The 26,348-nt window shown below is 33.6% G+C and overlaps 1 long non-coding RNA gene across 1 annotated transcript; it reads right to left on the bottom strand.

Annotated features, from left to right (window-relative positions):
- Positions 1–12,173: 12,173 nt before the first annotated feature.
- On the bottom strand, positions 12,174–15,557 carry LOC127378497 (uncharacterized). Its single transcript, XR_007888059.1, has 5 exons — positions 15,449–15,557; positions 14,375–14,425; positions 13,189–13,236; positions 12,577–12,656; positions 12,174–12,471 (listed from the first exon to the last, which is right to left on the bottom strand). It is a non-coding gene; the product is annotated as an uncharacterized LOC127378497 (long non-coding RNA).
- Positions 15,558–26,348: the final 10,791 nt, after the last annotated feature.

Genomic DNA, 26,348 nt, shown 5'->3' with positions numbered 1-26,348 from the left:
TCTAATATAGTAGTCTAATAACGTACTGTCTAATATAGTAGTGTCTAATGTAGTACTGTCTAATGTAGTACTGTCTAATATAGTAGTGTCTAATGTCTAATATAGTAGTGTCTAATATAGTAGCATCTAATATAGTACTGTCTAATTAGTAGTGTCTAATATAATTATGTCTAATATAGTAGTGTCCAATATAGTAGTTTCTAAAATAGTAGTGTCTAATATAGTTGTTTGTAATATAGAAGTGTCTAATATAGTCTAATATAGTAGTGTCCAATATAGTAGTTTCTAATATAGTAGTTTCTAGTCTAATATAGTAGTTTCTAGTCTAACATAGTACTGTCTAATATAGTAGTTTCTAGTCTAACATAGTAGTGTCTAATATAGTAGTTTCTAGTCTAATATAGTAGTGTCTAATATAGTAGTTTCTAGTCTAATATAGTAGTGTCTAATATAGTAGTTTCTAGTCTAATATAGTAGTGTCTAATATAGTAGTTTCTAGTCTAATATAGTAGTGTCTAATATAGTAGTTTCTAGTCTAATATAGTAGTGTCTAATATAGTCTAATATAGTAGTGTCTAATATAGTAGTTTCTAGTCTAATATAGTAGTTTCTAGTCTAATGTAGTAGTATCTAATAAAGTAGTGTCTAATATAGTAGCATCTAATATAGTACTGTCTAATTAGTAGTGTCTAATATAATTATGTCTAATATAGTAGTTTCTAATATAGTAGTGTCTAATATAGTCTAATATAGTAGTGTCTAATATAGTAGTTTCGAGTCTAATATAGTAGTGTCTAGTCTAATATAGTAGTTTCTAGTCTAATACAGTAGTGTCTAATGTAGTAGTGTCTAATGTAGTAGTGTCTAATATAGTCTGATATAGTAGTGTCTAATATAGTAGTGTCTAATATAGTAGTGTCTAATATAGTAGTTTCTAGTCTAATATAGTAGTTTCTAGTCTAATATAGTAGTGTCTAATATAGTAGTTTCTAGTCTAATATAGTAGTGTCTAATATAGTAGTGTCTAATATAGTAGTTTCTACTCTAATATAGTAGTTTCTAGTCTAATATAATATACTTGTCTAATATAGTCTAATATAGTAGTTTCTAGTCTAATATAGTACTGTCTAATATAGTAGTGTCTAATATAGTCTAATATAGTACTGTCTAATATAGTCTAATATAGTAGTGTCTAATATAGTCTAATATAGTAGTGTCTAATATAGTAGTGTCTAATATAGTAGTTTCTAGTCTAATATAGTACTGTCTAATATAGTAGTGTGTAATATAGTCTAATATAGTTGTGTCTAATATAGTAGTTTCTAGTCTAATATAGTAGTGTCTAATATAGTAGTTTCTCGTCTAATATAGTAGTTTCTAGTCTAATATAGTAGTGTCTAATGTAGTAGTTTCTAGTCTAATATAGTCTAATATAGTAGTTTCTAGTCTAATATAGTAGTTTCTAATATAGTAGTTTCTAGTCTAATATAGTAGTTTCTAGTCTAATAGTGTCTAATATAGTAGTGTCTAATGTAGTAGTGTCTAATGTCTAATATAGTAGTGTAATATAGTAGTTTCTAGTCTAATATAGTAGTGTCTAATATAGTAGCATCTAATATAGTACTGTCTAATTAGTAGTGTCTAATATAATTATGTCTAATATAGTAGTGTCCAATATAGTAGTTTCTAATATAGTAGTTTCTAGTCTAATATAGTCTAATATAGTAGTTTCTAGTCTAACATAGTAGTGTCTAATATAGTAGTTTCTAGTCTAACATAGTAGTGTCTAATATAGTAGTGTCTAATATAGTAGTTTCTAGTCTAACATAGTAGTGTCTAATATAGTAGTTTCTAGTCTAATATAGTAGTGTCTAATATAGTAGTTTCTAGTCTAATATAGTAGTGTCTAATATAGTAGTGTCTAATATAGTAGTTTCTAGTCTAATATAGTAGTGTCTAATATAGTAGTTTCTAGTCTAATATAGTAGTGTCTAATATAGTAGTTTCTAGTCTAATATAGTAGTTTCTAGTCTAATATAGTAGTTTCTAGTCTAATAGTGTCTAATATAGTAGTTTCTAGTCTAATATAGTAGTGTCTAATGTAGTAGTTTCTAGTCTAATATAGTAGTTTCTAGTCTGATATAGTCTAATATAGTAGTTTCTAGTCTAATATAGTAGTTTCTAGTCTAATATAGTAGTGTCTAATATAGTAGTTTCTAGTCTAATATAGTCTAATATAGTAGTTTCTAGTCTAATATAGTAGTTTCTAGTCTGATATAGTCTAATATAGTAGTTTCTAGTCTAATATAGTAGTTTCTAGTCTAATATAGTAGTGTCTAATATAGTAGTTTCTAGTCTAATATAGTCTAATATAGTAGTGTCTAATATAGTAGTTTCTAGTCTGATATAGTCTAATATAGTAGTTTCTAGTCTAATATAGTAGTGTCTAATGTAGTAGTTTCTAGTCTAATATAGTAGTTTCTAGTCTAATATAGTCTAATATAGTAGTTTCTAGTCTAATATAGTAGTTTCTAGTCTAATATAGTCTAATATAGTAGTTTCTAGTCTAATATAGTAGTTTCTAGTCTAATATAGTAGTGTCTAATATAGTAGTTTCTAGTCTAATATAGTAGTTTCTAGTCTAATATAGTAGTGTCTAATATAGTAGTTTCTAGTCTAATATAGTAGTGTCTAATATAGTAGTTTCTAGTCTAATATAGTCTAATATAGTAGTTTCTAGTCTAATATAGTAGTGTCTAATATAGTAGTTTCTAGTCTAATATAGTAGTTTCTAGTCTAATATAGTAGTGTCTAATATAGTAGTTTCTAGTCTAATATAGTCTAATATAGTAGTGTCTAATATAGTAGTTTCTAGTCTAATATAGTAGTGTCTAATATAGTAGTTTCTAGTCTAATATAGTCTAATATAGTAGTTTCTAGTCTAATATAGTAGTGTCTAATATAGTAGTTTCTAGTCTAATATAGTAGTTTCTAGTCTAATATAGTAGTGTCTAATATAGTAGTTTCTAGTCTAATATAGTAGTTTCTAGTCTAATATAGTAGTGTCTAATATAGTAGTTTCTAGTCTAATATAGTAGTGTCTAATATAGTAGTTTCTAGTCTAATATAGTCTAATATAGTAGTTTCTAGTCTAATATAGTAGTTTCTAGTCTAATATAGTAGTGTCTAATATAGTAGTTTCTAGTCTAATATAGTCTAATATAGTAGTGTCTAATATAGTCTAATATAGTAGTTTCTAGTCTAATATAGTAGTGTCTAATATAGTAGTTTCTAGTCTAATATAGTAGTGTCTAATATAGTAGTTTCTAGTCTGATATAGTCTAATATAGTAGTTTCTAGTCTAATATAGTAGTGTCTAATGTAGTAGTTTCTAGTCTAATATAGTAGTTTCTAGTCTAATATAGTAGTGTCTAATGTAGTAGTTTCTAGTCTAATATAGTAGTGTCTAATGTAGTAGTTTCTAGTCTAATATAGTAGTTTCTAGTCTAATATAGTCTAATATAGTAGTGTCTAATATAGTCTAATATAGTAGTTTCTAGTCTAATATAGTAGTTTCTAGTCTAATATAGTAGTTTCTAGTCTAATATAGTAGTGTCTAATATAGTAGTTTCTAGTCTAATATAGTAGTTTCTTAGTCTAATATAGTAGTGTCTAATGTAATAGTTTCTAGTCTAATATAGTAGTTTCTCGTCTAATATAGTAGTTTCTAGTCTAATATAGTAGTGTCTAATGTAGTAGTTTCTAGTCTAATATAGTAGTTTCTAGTCTAATATAGTAGTGTCTAATGTAGTAGTTTCTGGTCTAATATAGTAGTTTCTAGTCTAATATAGTAGTGTCTAATATAATATAGTAGTGTCTAATATAATACAGTAGTGTTTAATATAGTGTCTAATATAATATAGTAGTGTCTAATATAGTGTCTAATATAATATAGTAGTGTCTAATATAGTAGTTTCTAGTCTAACATAGTAGTGTCTAATATAGTAGTGTCTAATATAGTAGTGTCTAGTCTAACATAGTAGTGTCTAATATAGTAGTTTCTAGTCTGATATAGTAGTGTCTAATATAGTAGTTTCTAGTCTAATATAGTCTAATATAGTAGTTTCTAGTCTAATATAGTAGTGTCTAATGTAGTAGTTTCTAGTCTAATATAGTAGTTTCTAGTCTAATATAGTCTAATATAGTAGTTTCTAGTCTAATATAGTAGTGTCTAATATAGTCTAATATAGTAGTTTCTAGTCTAATATAGTAGTTACTAGAAACTACTATATTAGAAACTACTATATTAGACTATATTAGACTAGAAACTACTATATTAGACACTACTATATTAGACTAGAAACTACTATATTAGACACTACTATATTAGACTAGAAACTACTATATTAGACACTACTATATTAGACTAGAAACTACTATATTAGACTAGAAACTACTATATTAGACACTACTATATTAGACTAGAAACTACTATATTAGACTATATCAGACTAGAAACTACTATATTAGACACTACTATATTAGACTAGAAACTACTATATTAGACACGACTATATTAGACTATATTAGACTAGAAACTACTATATTAGACACTACTATATTAGACTAGAAACTACTATATTAGACTAGAAACTACTATATTAGACTATATCAGACTAGAAACTACTATATTAGACACTACTATATTAGACTAGAAACTACTATATTAGACTATATCAGACTAGAAACTACTATATTAGACACTACTATATTAGACTAGAAACTACTATATTAGACACTACTATATTAGACTAGAAACTACTATATTAGACTAGAAACTACTATATTAGACTAGAAACTACTATATTAGACTATATCAGACTAGAAACTACTATATTAGACACTACTATATTAGACTAGAAACTACTATATTAGACTATATCAGACTAGAAACTACTATATTAGACACTACTATATTAGACTAGAAACTACTATATTAGACACTACTATATTAGACTAGAAACTACTATATTAGACTAGAAACTACTATATTAGACTAGAAACTACTATATTAGACTAGAAACTACTATATTAGACTATATTAGACTAGAAACTACTATATTAGACACTACTATATTAGACTAGAAACTACTATATTAGACACTACTATATTAGACTAGAAACTACTATATTAGACACTACTATATTAGACTATATTAGACTAGAAACTACTATATTAGACTATATTAGACTAGAAACTACTATATTAGACTAGAAACTACTATATTAGACTATATTAGACACTACTATATTAGACTAGAAACTACTATATTAGACTATATTAGACTAGAAACTACTATATTAGACACTACTATATTAGACTAGAAACTACTATATTAGACTAGAAACTACTATATTAGACTAGAAACTACTATATTAGACTAGAAACTACTATATTAGACACTACTATATTAGACTAGAAACTACTATATTAGACTATATTAGACTAGAAACTACTATATTAGACACTACTATATTAGACTAGAAACTACTATATTAGACTAGAAACTACTATATTAGACACTACTATATTAGACTAGAAACTACTATATTAGACTATATTAGACTAGAAACTACTATATTAGACACTACTATATTAGACTAGAAACTACTATATTAGACTAGAAACTACTATATTAGACACTACTATATTAGACTAGAAACTACTATATTAGACTAGAAACTACTATATTAGACTAGAAACTACTATATTAGACTATATTAGACTAGAAACTACTATATTAGACTATATTAGACTAGAAACTACTATATTAGACTATATTAGACTAGAAACTACTATATTAGACGAGAAACTACTATATTAGACTAGAAACTACTATATTAGACTAGAAACTACTATATTAGACTATATTAGACTAGAAACTACTATATTAGACTAGAAACTACTATATTAGACTAGAAACTACTATATTAGACTATATTAGACTAGAAACTACTATATTAGACTATATTAGACTAGAAACTACTATATTAGACGAGAAACTACTATATTAGACGAGAAACTACTATATTAGACTAGAAACTACTATATTAGACTATATTAGACTAGAAACTACTATATTAGACTAGAAACTACTATATTAGACTAGAAACTACTATATTAGACTATATTAGACTAGAAACTACTATATTAGACGAGAAACTACTATATTAGACTAGAAACTACTATATTAGACTATATTAGACTAGAAACTACTATATTAGACGAGAAACTACTATATTAGACTAGAAACTACTACATTAGACACTACTATATTAGACTAGAAACTACTATATTAGACTATATCAGACTAGAAACTACTATATTAGACACTACTATATTAGACTATATTAGACTAGAAACTACTATATTAGACACTACTATATTAGACTAGAAACTACTATATTAGACTAGAAACTACTATATTAGACTATATTAGACTAGAAACTACTATATTAGACTAGAAACTACTATATTAGACTATATTAGACTAGAAACTACTATATTAGACACTACTATATTAGACTAGAAACTACTATATTAGACTAGAAACTACTATATTAGACTATATCAGACTAGAAACTACTATATTAGACTAGAAACTACTACATTAGACACTACTATATTAGACTAGAAACTACTATATTAGACTATATTAGACTAGAAACTACTATATTAGACACTACTATATTAGACTATATTAGACTAGAAACTACTACATTAGACACTACTATATTAGACTAGAAACTACTATATTAGACTATATCAGACTAGAAACTACTATATTAGACACTACTATATTAGACTAGAAATTACTATATTAGACACTACTATATTAGACTAGAAACTACTATATTAGACTAGAAACTACTATATTAGACTATATTAGACTAGAAACTACTATATTAGACTATATCAGACTAGAAACTACTATATGAGACACTACTATATTAGACTAGAAACTACTATATTAGACACTACTATATTAGACTATATTAGACTAGAAACTACTATATTAGACACTACTATATTAGACTAGAAACTACTATATTAGACTATATCAGACTAGAAACTACTATATTAGACACTACTATATTAGACTAGAAACTACTATATTAGACACTACTATATTAGACTAGAAACTACTATATTAGACACTACTATATTAGACTAGAAACTACTATATTAGACTAGAAACTACTATATTAGACTATATTAGACTAGAAACTACTATATTAGACTATATCAGACTAGAAACTACTATATGAGACACTACTATATTAGACTAGAAACTACTATATTAGACACTACTATATTAGACTATATTAGACTAGAAACTACTATATTAGACACTACTATATTAGACTAGAAACTACTATATTAGACTATATCAGACTAGAAACTACTATATTAGACTATATTAGACTAGAAACTACTATATTAGACTATATCAGACTAGAAACTACTATATGAGACACTACTATATTAGACTAGAAACTACTATATTAGACACTACTATATTAGACTATATTAGACTAGAAACTACTATATTAGACACTACTATATTAGACTAGAAACTACTATATTAGACTATATCAGACTAGAAACTACTATATTAGACGAGAAACTACTATATTAGACTAGAAACTACTATATTAGACTATATTAGACTAGAAACTACTATATTAGACTAGAAACTACTATATTAGACACTACTATATTAGACTAGAAACTACTATATTAGACTAGAAACTACTACATTAGACACTACTATATTAGACTAGAAACTACTATATTAGACACTACTATATTAGACTATATTAGACTAGAAACTACTATATTAGACTATATTAGACTAGAAACTACTATATTAGACTAGAAACTACTATATTAGACTATATCAGACTAGAAACTACTATATTAGACTAGAAACTACTACATTAGACACTACTATATTAGACTAGAAACTACTATATTAGACTATATCAGACTAGAAACTACTATATTAGACACTACTATATTAGACTAGAAACTACTATATTAGACACTACTATATTAGACTAGAAACTACTATATTAGACTAGAAACTACTATATTAGACTATATTAGACTAGAAACTACTATATTAGACTATATCAGACTAGAAACTACTATATTAGACACTACTATATTAGACTAGAAACTACTATATTAGACACTACTATATTAGACTAGAAACTACTATATTAGACACTACTATATTAGACTAGAAACTACTATATTAGACTAGAAACTACTATATTAGACACTACTATATTAGACTAGAAACTACTATATTAGACTATATCAGACTAGAAACTACTATATTAGACTAGAAACTACTACATTAGACACTACTATATTAGACTAGAAACTACTATATTAGACTATATCAGACTAGAAACTACTATATTAGACACTACTATATTAGACTAGAAACTACTATATTAGACTAGAAACTACTATATTAGACTAGAAACTACTATATTAGACACTACTATATTAGACTAGAAACTACTATATTAGACTAGAAACTACTATATTAGACTATATTAGACACTACTATATTAGACTATATTAGACTAGAAACTACTATATTAGACTATATTAGACACTACTATATTACACTATATTAGACTAGAAACTACTATATTAGACACTACTATATTAGACTATATTAGACTAGAAACTACTATATTAGACTATATTAGACTAGAAACTACTATATTAGACTATATTAGACTAGAAACTACTATATTAGACTATATTAGACTAGAAACTACTATATTAGACACTACTATATTAGACTAGAAACTACTATATTAGACACTACTATATTAGACTATATTAGACTAGAAACTACTATATTAGACACTACTATATTAGACTATATTAGACTAGAAACTACTATATTAGACTATATTAGACTAGAAACTACTATATTAGACTATATTAGACTAGAAACTACTATATTAGACACTACTATATTAGACTAGAAACTACTATATTAGACACTACTATATTAGACTATATTAGACTAGAAACTACTATATTAGACACTACTATATTAGACTATATTAGACTAGAAACTACTATATTAGACTATATTAGACACTACTATATTACACTATATTAGACTAGAAACTACTATATTAGACACTACTATATTAGACTATATTAGACTAGAAACTACTATATTAGACTATATTAGACTAGAAACTACTATATTAGACTATATTAGACTAGAAACTACTATATTAGACTATATTAGACTAGAAACTACTATATTAGACTAGAAACTACTATATTAGACACTACTATATTAGACTATATTAGACTAGAAACTACTATATTAGACACTACTATATTAGACTATATTAGACTAGAAACTACTATATTAGACACTACTATATTAGACTAGAAACTACTATATTAGACTAGAAACTACTATATTAGACACTACTATATTAGACTAGAAACTACTATATTAGACTAGAAACTACTATATTAGACTATATTAGACTAGAAACTACTATATTAGACTATATTAGACTAGAAACTACTATATTAGACACTACTATATTAGACTATATTAGACTAGAAACTACTATATTAGACACTACTATATTAGACTAGAAACTACTATATTAGACTAGAAACTACTATATTAGACACTACTATATTAGACTAGAAACTACTATATTAGACTAGAAACTACTATATTAGACACTACTATATTAGACTAGAAACTACTATATTAGACTATATTAGACTAGAAACTACTATATTAGACTAGAAACTACTATATTAGACTAGAAACTACTATATTAGACACTACTATATTAGACTAGAAACTACTATATTAGACACTATTAGACTAGAAACTACTATATTAGACACTACTATATTAGACTAGAAACTACTATATTAGACTATATTAGACTAGAAACTACTATATTAGACTATATTAGACTAGAAACTACTATATTAGACACTACTATATTAGACTAGAAACTACTATATTAGACACTACTATATTAGACTATATTAGACTAGAAACTACTATATTAGACGAGAAACTACTATATTAGACTAGAAACTACTATATTAGACACTACTATATTAGACAGTACTATTTTAGACTAGAAACTACTATATTGGACTATATTAGACGATATTAGACACTACTATATTAGACACAACTATATTATATTAGACTAGAAACTACTAAATTAGACTAGAAACTACTATATTAGACACTACTATACTATATTAGACACTACTATATTAGACTATATTAGACACTACTATATTAGACTGCAAACTACTATATTAGACACTACTATATCAGACACTACTATATTAGACTAGAAACTACTATATTAGACTAGAAACTACTATATTAGACACTACTATGTTAGACTAGAAACTACTATATTAGACTATATTAGACACTACTATATTAGACTAGAAACTACTATATTAGACACTACTATATTATGTTAGACACTACTATACTATATTAGACGAGAAACTACTATATTAGACACTACTATATTAGACAGTACTATATTAGACTATATTAGACACTACTATATTAGACTAGAAAGTACTATATTAGAAAACTACTATATTAGACACTACTATATTAGACGAGAAACTACTATATTAGACACTACTATATTATGTTAGACACTACTATACTATATTAGACGAGAAACTACTATATTAGACTATATTAGACACTACTATATTAGACATAGAAACTACTATATTAGACACTACTATATTAGACCAGAAACTACTATATTAGACAGTACTATATTAGACTATATTAGACACTACTATATTAGACTAGAAAGTACTATATTAGAAAACTACTATATTAGACTATATTAGACACTACTATATTAGACGAGAAACTACTATATTAGACACTACTATATTATGTTAGACACTACTATACTATATTAGACGAGAAACTACTATATTAGACTATATTAGACACTACTATATTAGACGAGAAACTACTATATTAGACAGTACTATATTAGACTATATTAGACACTACTATATTAGACTAGAAAGTACTATATTAGAAAACTACTATATTAGACACTACTATAATAGAAAATAACTATATTAGACACTACTATACTGTTTTGGGTGAGAGGAGCTTCAAGGTCCAGAGTCTGTGGCTGCCCCAAGAATGTCCTTCATTTCTGTGAAAACAACAAAATTTAAACTTGAACTGAAGACGTGAAGGCAAACTCTGCTAAACATCGTGATGTGTGTGTGTGAGTGAAATAAAGGTGTTGTTTGTACACAGCAGTGCCACTTTGATAATATGATCAACAGCAGTCCTCCTGCAACTATCAAACATAAAGTAAATCAGCAGTTTTAAGTTGCATTAGCTTCCAGTTGAACCATGGTTCAGAAGACCGAAACATTAGTGAGCCAGTAAATGTACCAAAGTAATCAGAGTAATAGTAAATTGATTACTGTAACCTCCCATCTGTTATATTCTTTATACACATCAGTTTACTGAGACCATGGAAACTTACCCTAATGAGGCTGAAACCTGCCTGGAAAACTTTATAACAGTAACTTGCTCATGTAGTTCAACTGCTCAGTAACCAACTGTAAACTGTACTGCATCCATATTTCATAGTAAGTCTGATATTTTAACTTGAAACATTTGTCAGACAATTGTTACCAAAGTTAACCTTCAGATATTTGTAAAAGCTACAGTTGTGTTTTAACCCCTTTTAAATACTGTATATATATATATATATATATATACACATACACATACACACACTGAATATTGTATCATTTATATTATATATTATGAAATGTATCTGTCATAATAAAGTTTGACTGTGAAACAGAAATGTGTGGTGTTGCTTACATTTACTACAGAGTTACTAGTAAATCTATTTCCATTGTCATTTTGATAGAGATTACATGGAGCAGGATTTCAACTGTTCTACATGCAGGAAATTAAATAAGTTTTTTATAAAACCTCTGAAATAACATGTAATTTATATAAACCCATACTTATTACTGAATTTAAAAATGACCAAAAGTCTCCTTAAAAATAAAACACTTTATTCATGTTTCATTCAAATTTACAGTTACACAGAAATATAAAGTGTGTGTATAGTGCAAGTAACAAAGCTCTAACTTTAATGTGAGCTGTGCAGATCGTGTCCTCCATCAAGGTTTATGGTTTCTAGTATACTGCAGTGTGAGCTGGTAATGGAGCTCTGCGGTCAGTGTTCATCCTGATGAGTCTTCCTTTGGATACACAGACTGTCCTGATGCTGCAGCTGTCACTGTCCTCTGATGGGTCCAGGAACACCTGAGCTTCATCAGGTCACTCAGATCACCTGTAAAACATGGCAGATTCACTGTTACTTGTAAGACAGTATATAATACAGTTACTGATAAGAATGAAAAGCTCATAAATACAGAACAAGGAAGTCAAAACTTACAGCTTCAAAGTGTGAAGTTGGGTCACAGACAGTCCGTCTCGTCCATGAGCTGGTCCTCCTTTGAGAAAGCAGTTGCGGTCCTTGTGGAAACATTACAAAATAAATAGTTATCAGAAATAAAATATATATCTTCCTCTGATGATTGGAGGACATGCAGACTGCTGTGCTGGTCCGTGCAGCAAACATCAGCCAGGGCTGGCAGGGCAAACATGGCAACAAAGGCAGCTCTTCTCCGTGGGGAGGAGGTACTACTCAAATTAATCAGATTCTTACATAGTAAGGGGAGCAAAATCTGAGGCTGTCACAAACCTCGTCTTTTTGTGGGTATTCAGTATATACACAGTTTTCAACATTATTCTTTCTAAGCTCTGATGCTGACAATGTATGTTTGCTGGCCTCCAACCCTGTGGAGATGCTGCATGGCTTAGCTGAACATGTGGTCTAGATAGCTTGATTAGCACAGTCAGAATGAACACTGAACCAACCAACCTACCAATGAGAGATATCCACTCACTTAACATGCAACACAACTGACAATAAAAGTAAAAATCAGACAATAACAAACTTCTTTTGTTTCATTTAGTCAACATTAGGACTGGAAAGTGGACCAACCTGAAGACTCATCAATAGTTCCCACAGAGCGTATCACCAGCAGTCCTCCTGCAACCATCAAACACAGAATAAATCGGCAGAACTTTGAGTTGCATTAACTTCCAGTAGAACCATGGTGCACAGTCAAAGCAACCTCAGTGTATGAAATAAAAACCAACCAAACCATTTGGACCAATAAAGTATCTTTAAGTTTTAAAAAGCTGTTTTTCCATTAGTTTTCTTTTTTTAAGTTGTATATTTTAAATAAAGTTTTTTTTGTTTTAAATTGTTTTTTATCCTGAACTAACCTGAGTAGCTGAAAGATATTTTTTTCTCCTTATTAATCCTCCGCTACGGGGCACTGAATGTTAACATTCAATTACAGTTTTGTAGCTGATATAATGTGAATTTTACATTTTACTCACTTTGCTCACATCTCAGACAGAAATTAATGTTGTACTTTTCCCTCTGCGCTGCCGCCGTAACACCTGAGCGTTGTTTTACCGCAGGTTAAGATTTACAGCAGCCAGCGTACAGACTTCACATGACAATATTCACAACTTGAACTAATTTTAATGAAACCCATAATTTTGATCAGTGGACCCTTACGGAATAAAGGAATATGAATAATTAAGGAATGGACACAGACTGTATGGTACAGACTTTATGACCGCTTCAGAGGTTATTAGTCAGCCCTTAATCCCCCGTCTCTCTTATTTACAGTGCCGGTAAGTCTGAATGAATTGTACTTGTGCTCATAGTTTCCATAAAGTTAACCCAACTACATTGTAGAGAATCGTACTGATCTAACTATATAAAGCATCCATATTGACAAAGGTTTTGATTGATAAGAATTTAAATCTAATATAATAAGGTTCAGTTCGATCAAGAGCTCCCTCCAGTGGTCAGAGTGAAGAACTGCAGCACTGTACAACACTTAACATTAATTAATATTAAAGCAGTTCATTAGTGTTACTGAATTGCTGTTTATTTCTTTGAAGTTATTGTTGATTACTGATAAACATTAACGTTACCCATAATGTTTGACATACATTTTCACTCATTTCATTACACATGCAGGTGAATTACATTTGGATCTACTGTGCTACTATAATGGGTAAACAGTACAAACACCGTTTTCTACGTTATTCCCTCGAAGCTCTGATGTTTGGATTTTTAACAAAAATGAAACAACAGTTTCACTCACTCTGTCTGGAAAGACTGCAGTGTTTCTGTGTCTCCAATTCACCAGCACCCCCTGGAGGCAGGAGAGAGAGTGCAGGTGATTAGTACAGACATGGAGCCAGATAGGACATTATCCAGCTGTACTCTATATAATTCATCAAAGCTTTTAAACAAGAAACAATTATATCATACTAATGATTTTGCTAATTTCTAGATGCCAATACACAGCTGTTAAGTGACAGCGTGCCACTGTAGTTTCTGAGTCAGTACCTGCAACAGGTTTGTGTAAAAGGACGTGAAGACAAACTCTACTGTTAAACAGCCTGATCCTGAATCAGTGAAGTCTGCAGTTAAAACAAGATAAGAGAGACGAGCTGTTTGCTTTGTTGGGCGCTGTAGTTGAATGCATTTCCAACATCTGAATTTGAAATAAGAAAGGCAAATTAACAAAAACATTACATATTAAAAGGTGAGTTAAGAGATTGTTGGTAATGCTCAATTCTAATCCAATCCAATAATACACTGCTCGCTCTCCTCTGTGTGTTTGCACACAGCCGGGCTCTGTAAGCGGGATAGGAGCCAGGTTGATCTGGATTCTCACCTCCCCAAGGACTGGACTCTGGGTCCAGTATTTCAAAAACCTTCCATTTAGTTCAGAAGTCTCCAAATAGGATTTAAAAAAAACAACATTGTAGTTAATTAAAACTTGCAGGTTCAATGCAAACTCTATAAAATGTTTCACAGGATGGAAACTGTGAGGACTCAGATTGCAGTTCAAACAGTTTTCAATAAAAGTGATCAATGTATTTACTTTACCAATGGAAATGAATTGTTTGGTCAATATTTGAAAGGAAAACTAATCTCTGTGTCCTTTAACCCATAAACCAAACAAATGCCTCCCTGTGGAGAGAACATGTGCTCCAGCTAGCTCAATTAGCTCAATTAGCTCTGACTGACCACGGCCTACAACCCGATACACACATTATCTGCAATAACACGACACAACCTGAGCTTTAATGGCGACATATATCAGATACAAACATTCATTCTGTTACACATTAACGAGTAAAAACACGTTTTAACAAGTAAAACTCACTTCTCTCAGGCAGGAAACGTGGCGCTCCTTCTTCTTCTTCTCTGGATTTTCTGGCGGATCACAAACAACGTGGCGACCCCTAGTGTCCAGGACCGCGTAACCTCGTGCTATTTATCCGCCTCCTCGACTTCCTGTTCCCAGTAACCACGTCACTCAACTCAGGATGACGCTATTTAGTTCAATTAAGTTAAAGTTTATGGCTACAGAATATTCTGGTAAATATTTGTTCTGGATTCCCAAAGTCCAGTCCTGGGCTCTGGGTCCAGGATTTTAAAAGCTTCAATAACTTTGGTTGTTGGACTAAAAGTGATTCAGCCTCATGAGGGAATCAAACACACAACATCAGAGTCTCCTTACACACCGCGTTGTTCACTCTGAGACACTAAAACAGTATTTCTCACAAACCTATACATTTTAAAGTTTGGACATTAAAGTTCACAGATTTGAGTGGGGATCGAACCGCCATCCTCAAAACTTCAAACTCATTTTCTAACATGTCTAGCTGTTGAATTTGTGACTTTGGCACAGAGCTTTTGACTGTACACTTTTGCACATGTATTGAACCCCCACAGCCTCCAATCACTGAGAGTTATTTAACCTGAGACAATGAAAGAACTCAGGACTCACACACTTCCTGAAGGATTGAACCTACAACCAGCCAGCGCTCTAACACTGTGAGCTATTTGAGGTAACAGACTGTGCTTGGCTTTTCACTTTTTCTTTTGGAGACCCTCAAAATCAGCAGAACAAAACAACCCAAAGAAAGCTGTAGGGGGGAATTGAACCTCTGCCTCCTTGGACTAAAACCTCCCTCTCTAACCTTCAGGCCATGAGTTCCTATTGGACAGGTGAAGAAGAAAACCAAACTTTATCTTCTACCTGTGATTTCCAGTTGTTTTTTTAAATTCTATTCAATAAATGAATTCCTTCCTCAAGTCATCATAGATAAGGGATAACACACAACAAGGTCCCACAGGTGAGGTTTGAACCCTTGGCATTGGTTTACAGGGTAACAGCTCTAACAGGTGAGCTAATCAGACATTCAGTCTATTTCTTGGACTGAACACTACTATAGCTGTAGTGGCCTAGCTACAGTTTCCTGTGTTTATCTGTCCAGTCAGCTCCATTATCTACTCAAATAAGTCCAAGAGAACCGGGATGTGTGTATGAAGTTTACTTGGATATATTATAAAAGTTAAATAAAAAAACAAAATTATATATAAGAAGAAAAATAGACGGCGACTATAAAATATTACAGTAAATAAAGGGAATTATGTTAACAGGTAAAATATATATATTAGGTCAGGAAACTTATCTGAAGTATGATACTTCAGCCACAATCATATGTCATTAACTAATAACATCATTTGCCATAAACTTTATAACTGTGCTGTTCTTTACATTAACACATCAGTTGTGAAGATCCCATCACATGGCTGCCACACTGACACTAAATCTTCTTCTTCTTCTTCCTCCAGGAAGTCACCAAAGCTTCAGGCTGCCTGTAGTTTTTAGACCATGTTCAGACATATAAATGCACTTTATTATTATTATTATTATTAACCACACAAGATATATTTGTTCACAGATTAAACCTTTATTGCACAACGTGAGACATGAAACAGCAACGATCCACAGTCACAGATTAAATTCACACAGAAGATTAGGAAAACACACAAAAGAGCCAATCAGCTGTTTGATCAGGTGTCAGCCAGGTGTTTCCCATCATGCTCTGGGTCTTGCAGTCGGAGTAGAGGAACTGCGGCGCATGGCTACAAAAAACTGCAGCTGCCTGGATCGCGTGAGGTTGTTGTCGTCAGGGCAAGTCTGACGCAACTTCCTGTCTTTCTAGCAGGCTGCAGTACTGCTAACCCGCCACCAGGGGTTGGGTTTTGAACATTTAATTCACATCCAATAAACAGTTGTTGAGTTTTTATGTCTAATCTGCTTTTATTCAGATCCATGTTGGACAGACTGAAGTGCAGCATGGAGATGATGAACATAAACAGTGCACAGAAACAGGAAACAATTCAAATCACTCTGTAGTTCTTTAACTTGCGTCCACCTCCAGCTTTAATCATTTATTACTTACGAGTTGGACGGGCAGTCAGATAGTTGGAATGCAACCGTACTGTACGAGCTTCACCACAACAGAGCCAAAGAAGATATAATGAAACAACAATTTCAGTATTTTATATTCGTCAATATACTCCTCTCTATCCATAATTGATGCTGTAAATTGCTGTGCCTGCATCGTTCGCCGCATGAGTGATTTTTGTCACACTTTCTTAGGTCTGCCAGCGTTAATGGACACTTCTCAGCAATTTCAGAACAATATGAGGCCTGACATTCACCGAATGGCTTTTCAAGAATGAATCCCCGCGTTTCTGAAGCTCTAGACGGTTGATTTGGGTTAACATCATTAAAAAGAAGGGCTCAGATGACAGCATCAGGAACATTGCCAATTATTAAACTGACTTCTCTGTATGGGCACAGGTACCCGGCCTACTTATTGTGAATCATCTACGCTCTCTGCTGCTAAAAAAAAACACAATCAAAAGCTGGATGGTTGGGTGGCAACAGCCTGAGGGCTACAGACACAGAAAATTGTTGCTTCAAAGACTAGTTTGAACTGGGCAGAGAATATTTAATTGTTAATGGAGGGTAAAACGTGAAAGTCAAAGATAAAGACACCACTTTAACAAAGTTAGCATTAATGTGCGTTTTGATCAAGGTTGTTAACCTCTGGCTGCTCCGTGGCGGTACAATAGCATCAATCTCATCATGTTGAGCATGAGAACAAACAAAACCCACTGCCAGTCTAAATAAAGCAATCTGATATTCCAAGGGTTTAAAAATGAAAACTGAGGATGTCGGTTTCATTACGGCTGCAAATTGGATAGTGGAATGAAGCCATGTGTCGCATGCACAAACATATCGCCGGCAACTCGCAACCCGCAAAACATTTGGGCCTCATCTGAGGGTTTTCATTAATGGAAACTCGAGGGAAATCTGCTTGTTGGCTAGATTCGTCTGACTTTCAGCCATATGCAGAAATGTTTACAACTCCGCAGCAGAGAGAGAGAGAGAGAGAGAGAGAGAGAGAGAGAAAGGGGGGATTCTCACAATGCCCGCCGCTGACGGCTTCATTAAAGATGCATCCTGTTTCTGTCTGGGTGCCTAAAGTCACAAATAGGAACTCGGGGGAAATCTGACCAAAATAGTTCCATGTGTTGGGTTTTATGGGAGACATATCTTCATCTGTTTAAGGTGCAACCTTCCGATCGGAGCAGAAACATTCGCTGCTCTCATTGTGACGACAGATACTTGGTCTGGTCCGTGCTGTCGCAACTTCCACGTGACATCGTTTACTGGTACACTTCCCAGTTTCTGCTACTGTGCTGCACATTGAACAGAAGCAATGTTAATAGATCTTTTAGAAATGTCCTGGGTAATAACAGATTACAAAATCTGCTTTGCCTTTATACTTACACTACTTAGAAAATGATAAAAAAAAAACAGCACAATTTGATAGTAGTTTCTAGTTAAACACAGCTGTGCTCATTGTCTTCAGTGTGAGGGAATGCACATTTCACATTTGGCAATATTACTAAGTCACGTGTAGAATTAAGCAAGACATTTAATATAAAACTTTTCCTTTTTTACTTATTTACTTGTCTAATTAACTTGTCAAATAAGGATTTTTCATAGCCCAAACACAGTAAAAACAGTTAAATCCTCTCTCTCTCCTTTAGAAAACACAATAAAAGGAAATAATAAAAGCCGGGCAGTTTATTTTCCCTTTTTTGGACCATGCTTTGTAGGTCTGACACAGATATAAAACCCCAAAAAATATCTACTACAGTCAAAGAAATGGTACGCTCACTGTATGAGTAAACATCCACGAGTGCCCAGATACTTCATACCACACTGGCATCTCCTCAGTTAGATCTCCTGTTTCATTGTGCACATAAAACCACGACTCAGGGGAAATCCTTTGACCATCAGAGTCATTACAGGGGAGTGATTAAGAGAAATGAGCAGCCGTCGACCGAACATCTGTGACAGCTCTGTTAGCCTTTTTTGGATCCTGCGAGGGGGAACCTGAGTCAAAGTCATCACGTCCGCCAGCTGTCACCACCGGGCGCGCACACTCCTGAGGTTGGCTACTGGGGTAATTTTTGATGCTGCCATTGGTGTCTGTACCTCAAGTTCAAAAATCTCAGACTTCAGCATCGTTTAAGATACTTTCAAACTAAAAAAGAATGATGCCTTTGGCTGCAAGTTTGAGCCAAATTGGCAGGATTGCAACCATTTTGTAGAATAATAACAACACGATCCTTTTGGCTTTTACAAAGTCGGGATTGAAAGCAAGACGTCCCAGTTGGCTTCAAAAGGCGGATTAAAAACCAGCCGAGCCAAAAAGCAAACTGCGATCGGGGTCCTACTTTGGATTGACCTGCTATCCATATTCCATACTCACTCATTCCATGTTTTTTTATGGCACTGGAATGAAAGGATTTAAGTGTTGTTTGCTTATATCTGATTCATACAACAGACCTTGAGCGAACGCCGCAGTCCAGTGGGTGTCGTAACGGACAAAAAAAGTCTTTATGTCTGGCCTCTACACGCCGTCCCCCCCGTCTCTGCCATGCTTTCACAAAGAGGCCTTCAGCCATTCAGCGTACCTAGTCGGGCAGAATGATCTACGCTGTGATGTCTCTCGCCTTGCCGAGGTTTTTTATTTGCATTTGAAATAGCAAACTGAAAAACACAAACCTGAGGCAGAATCAACACCAATCTTCTGGCAGCTGCTACCTTGCAGAGAGCTCTCTCTGGATTCAGGAGAGGACGAGGCCAGATGCCAGAGGAGAAGCCGCAGACAAAAACACTGTCAGAGTACTGAGGTACAATGTTCAGAGGAGCAGCAACTGGGCCAGAGGGTGGCATTTTGTAAAATGCACCTGGATTCTCCCCTTTTGACTTGATATTAAGATGCTTTTTAAATTCTGTACAATCTGTATTTAATCTAATAGCAGTCAAAGTTTCAGAAATGTAGAAGAAATTTATTTTACTGCTTTGGTGATCACAGGTTTAGATTTGACTGAAAGAGCCTTGAGATTGTGAAAGCTAAAAGAGAAATACCTTCATTCTTCTGTAATTTTCAGGGTCATGGTGAGTCCCAGCATGCACTGGGAAAAGCTCATACAGTGGAAAATACTGAACAAGGCAGATATTTTGAACCTATATCCCACTCCCAGTGGGACACGCTGCTCATACGATGGGGACAATGACTTCATTCTAGTAGCTAGGGGCTGAAGATATAGTTTTAGTCATTTGCAGAGTTAATATACTTATACTTTTGGACAACTGACCTCCGACCTAAGTTACTATTGCTACACCGAGCTCAACATGTATACAGTTTACAATAACGGCGGCAGAATTAGTGCCTCTCATTTTTTTCATTGGCTTCCACCTTGGCTGACATTTTTAATGTTTCCAGCTGACTTGTTTTAAAACTCATAAAAAGGTCTATGCACATGTTGGCAGATGGTTCCAAATGCTAAAAGACTGAGGCTAAAGCGTCGTGTCCCGGGTGTCCTAAACAGATGATAACTACGTCTGTATATGAAGCAGCAGCTTTGTCTCATCTTACTGGATAGAGCCAGTCAGCCCTAGTATTTAAGTACATAAATAACATTCTAACATAATGTTTGAATGTTTAATATAGAAAAACACATTCATGCTTTCGGTCATATTCATATCCCTGTGTAATTTAACACTAGCTCAGGTAATGGTTTGGCTGGGGCTCATATAGTAGCATAATCTGTAATCCTACAAAATCCTACTATTGCAGACAGCTAATGCTATGCTCCTTGGGTGTCAAAGGAACCTAGATTCATATTGTTAGGCTAGTGAGCTAGTTAGCCAACGTTAATGTTTGCAGCTTACATTAGGGCAGATAAGTTCAATCAGTTCCTTACTATTATGTTTTTGCTCAAACAGACACAGCCTGAGCCCACCGAGCTCTTTATACACAGTGTATCTCTCTGACTGCAGCCCCATGCGCACCAGGGTCAGCATGTGGAGAAAGCCAAAGCTTGACAGGCTGTGCCTGGTTACAGTTGCTAAGCTATGATTAGACAATCACTGCTCAGGCAAACAGACACGCCTGTGGTAGATGTCTTTATACGGGGGGTTGAAGTCAAAATAGTGAACTCCACACGTAGATCTAGAGCCAGGAAGTGATCCAGGACATTACTAACGTAAGGAGACACTGATCTAACACCCCTACCCTGCACACCTTCTGCTCACTGAAAAATTGCCAAAATCTTGATTACAAGATTTGCTAAATACGCCAGTTGGTCTATTAGGGCTGAATATATCTGTTTAAGCAAACCATTTTGTAAATGATCTTGGAGACATTGGGGATTCGGGCTAAAATGTCCACAGTATTAATTGGAGTGCTCTTTAAAAGCCGCCATTCCAGGCACATGATGATTGCATAATTGGACCGGTGCCACAAAACCCATATATAAGACGTGTGAAAGGTGCAGTCATGTGAAGTGGAGAACCTTTAAACACACTGACTCGTTCAAAAGCTGGAGCCTCTTCTTTTTTCCTTCTACGTGTCTTCTTTTGAGCTCGCTCGAGTCAAATAAAATATTCAGGCTTCATCCCTGCAAGCTGAAGACACTCCGGATGGAATTTTTCTGAATGCACACTCTGCCTTTTTCTTTCTCTGTCTCTCTATATCTCCGTCACACACACACACACACACACACACACACACACACACACACACACACACACACACACACACTCAAACCTCCCTCCAATGCCACAAACATACACTGTTTGCCTCTGTGCTCTGTGTGCTACAGATAATCTTTATGAGGCAGAGACCCCATTGAGAGTATTTATAACCCAATCAGACGGGTATTCATCCTTTTCTTCTCCTCTTTCCACTGTTTCTGCCCTTGATTCTGTATGAATGTTACAGCTACTAAATCAACATATCAACGTGAGATCCACATTAGCCTAGCATGTGTGTATGTGTGTGTGTGAGTGTGAGTATCCTGTATGTGGCAGCAGGTGGTAATCCTAAAAAGAACATTTAATCAAAAGTCATTATTGCCCACACCAAAACTAACTTGTCACTTGGTTAATTGCAAACGCACAAATGTGCACCCGTGAGAGGTGAGAAAGCGGTATGTGCACATACATGCAAGTGCCTTTCTGCAGCTCTTTTAGCCAATAATCACAGTTGTCAACTCAAGATACGTAACCCCTGATGGCAGACTTTGAGGTGAAATCTTGTTAGTTGCATGTCATTTCCCAGGGAACTGTGCTGCCTTGTTGCTATTTATTTTGTCAGCGCTTGGTGACGGGAACAAGCAGGTGTGTGTGTGTGTGTGTGTGTGTGTGTGTGTGTGTTTTTTTTGATCGGCGATGTTAGAATCACACCTTTAGTGAAATCTTGCCAGAAATGACAAGTCATATCCAAGAACTGCTGCGGATCTTAGTTGTGGAAATAAAAACACGGCGACGGCGACAGGGTATGAATATTCTTAGATCGTGTTTGTGTTTGTGTGCTCATGAAAATTGGCTGGTGACACAGTCATGTCTCACTTGCTTTCATCTGAAGAGGTGGGTGGCTGTATCCCAAGGATATATGTACATACAGTATGTTGGTGCAACTGACACAACTAAACAATGCTAAATGGAGGGGAAGAATGATAGAAAGAAAGTGTGAAAAGGCGGATGAGTGATTCAGGAAATAGTCCCTCCGGCCCAAAAATGTATTTTGAGAATCTAAAAATATTATTACAATATATTTCCCTGTACCTGCAGGATTTTATTACTTTATTGGGTACATTAAATTGTTTCCAATCACCTTTTAACAGCAAATTGTGGAACCTGTAATCCAGATAAAAAATTAAAAAATAAAACTAAATCCAGTGGTTATTATGTCTCTCCATAGTTTAACAATAACAGAGGAAATACTGTTAGGGAATTATAAAAAGAAAGAAAAAAGTATATATTATGTAATAACTCGATAAAATGTAATATATTTTCACTTCGTTATCTAATAACACTTGTATTTTGTAATAAACAGCACAAATGCACAATATAATACTTCGCTGTGTTTTGTAATATTAAATTATTACATATTGGGGAAGGTTATTACAAAATGTGGGAACTGCCCTTTTTATGATGAAAATGTAATAATATGGTACATTTTGTTATAACCAACCACAATGGATGTCTTCACCTTTGTAACAACAAACCTAAATTAAACTTCCCAAATAGTAAATTCGACTCCTACGACCTGTGTTACCCCCTCGGTGTTATAGCTGTCTCTGAACTTAGTTTAAATGACCACATACAAACATAAACGTAACAAGATCAGCTTGTTTTGCTCTTACAAACACATCCAGACTTGTGGACTTCATATCAAATGGAGCTTTGGAAAAACTACATTGGTGTTATTACATCATTTGGTGTTAATGCATAAACTCAAAACCTACCTCTTCAGTCAGGCTTTTAACTACGAATGTTTTTTTTACTCAATTATCTGATTGTATTTCCTCTGTAAACTTCAGTCTTAATCTATTTGAACTATTTCCATATTCTAAATAATATACATATTATTTTTTTTTATTTGTTTATTTCTGCTTGCTTTCTTAACTTATTTCATTAAGTTTTAAGTATGGCTTTTATAATATACTTTAAATACCTGTAAAATCAAATTGATTGTGTTTTGTTGTCATTTTTATAATTGTAGTCTATTTCTAACTTTATTTAACTTTTAGTCCATTTATCTTATTATCGTCTTTTCAGTGATCAGTGAAGCATTCTGAATTGCACTCAACTGTATGAAATTTGCTATACAAATAAAGTTGGATTAATTGATTGATTGATTACATAATGTGTTGCACACACACAGTGGTTATGCTGTATATTCTTGTCTATACACCACAGGTTTCTTCACAGTTTAACAATAATGGGAAATGTAGAGGACAACTGTGTCCACTGCCTCAGGCTATTGGCAGACGCACTGCCCAGCCAGAAAACCACCATATGGATTTAAGTGTTCTGAGCATGTAGACTTTCTTTTGGACTCCTAAAAGAATAAATATTTCACTGGAGGAACATTTGGAAAGACAGAATTGTGAGAACGAAGAAAAATGTTTTGACAATTACCATGTGATCGGGGTAGGAAGAAAACAGGAGCGCTCTCGAGCACACTGCAATTCAAACCAAAAAGATGACTCTCACAAGAGCCCCCCCCCGTTGGCCAAGTGTGCACCTGCGTCATAAGAAACATCCTTCTTGTCTGAAGAGCTGCTCAGCTCAGATCTGTGATCATGTACAAATCCCAGGGGGAAGTGGGGGGGGGGCAGAGTGGCTTGCCTCTCCTCGGATCTGCTGCATCCAAAGTCAATACATTGATAGCGGGAGGAAAGAAAGAAGTGAGTGTGCGAGAGAGAGGGGGAGGGAAGTGGGTTTTACTTTGTGCGAGCCATGCATCAGAGTTGACCACTGTCATCAGCGGTGGCTAATGGCCCTATTATTACATGTTAATACAGCTGTCACAGGCTGGGAAATTACAGGGACAAAATACAGCGTGCGGTTTCTACGGAGATTCAAATTTATGTCGTTTTCTTTCCACCATAACCCCCCCCCCAGAGTCAGGGTACCCAACTACAAAAAGTCTTGTGCCTGAGATGCAGAGACATCCTTTCTATTTTATGACAACAAAATTCAATGTTGTAGACACACCTCATCAACACCCTGCTATCTCCTCTTTGGCATGCTACATCAATCAAGCGCTTTACTTCCTGCACGGCCAGACCACACATCAATCACACTGATTTGTGAGTTCAACTTAATGCGGATGGGGCTGTGGGGAAGGTGCTGGAACTCTGCATGGAGAATATGACTGTGTGCGCACGTATCCGGAGTCGGGAAGTGTTTGTGTGTGTGTGTGTGTGTGTGTGTGTGTGTGTGTGTGTGTGTGTGTGTGTGTGTGTGTGTGTGTGTGTGTGTGTGTGTGTGTGTGTGAGTGTGTGTGTGTGTCTGTTATCCTCGTCATTAACCATCTCAGCCCTCGTTTTCTGCTGTTAAATCATTCAGATTACAATGCTATCCATGAATTTCGACACAGGCTTCAGTGCAACATCTAGAAATGCGGCCGTAAACAAGGTGGTTATGGCTGGTCTGCGGTGTGGAGTCTGGTATAAATCCGAGGACCTGTAATTAAAATTGAATGAGACAGGAATATTGAAAGGAGGACATGCAGGAAAACATAGCACCGGCTGAAATTGGTTGTACTGTACTTTGACAAATCTGTTCAAATGTGCAGTCGCGCAAAATATGGAAATACGAAAACTAAAAACAAAAATATCAACCTCCTTGATGTTCAAAATTGATTGAATTATTTCTTGCAAGAGACATATTGCTTGAATATTTTGTTTCTGATGGTGCAAAAACAAGATGAAACAGATGACATATGGCAAAGGTCAAGACTTCCTGCTGGGACTAGCAGAGCTGGTTTCATTCAATTATCAGTGCTGCTGCTTCCCACGAGGAACTGTCGGCAACATATCCTATTACTAACAGTGAAAATGAATGAAATCTTATTAGTCGGCCTTATTCTACTTATTCTCAGACTGTGTTCAGTCGTGAAAACATATTTTATGTTTTAATTTCAATTAAGTGCTTCCAGTAGAATCGATTCATATACTTAAAGTGGTACTACGTGCCTTCTGAGAGAAGAAATAACCCATTCTTCATCCTACAAATGAAAAGCTGGATTCATAAGCAATGAAACGCACCATTTATCACTTCTGGGGGTTCTGCTGCTACAGCCTTACATGGTCTGCTCTGACCAGTA

This window comes from Dicentrarchus labrax, unplaced genomic scaffold, assembly GCF_905237075.1.
Source record: "Dicentrarchus labrax unplaced genomic scaffold, dlabrax2021, whole genome shotgun sequence".
NCBI classification, from domain to species: Eukaryota; Metazoa; Chordata; class Actinopteri; family Moronidae; genus Dicentrarchus; species Dicentrarchus labrax.
The sequence above is the reverse complement of the archived record's forward strand: the minus strand, read 5'-3'. Positions and strand labels throughout refer to the sequence as shown.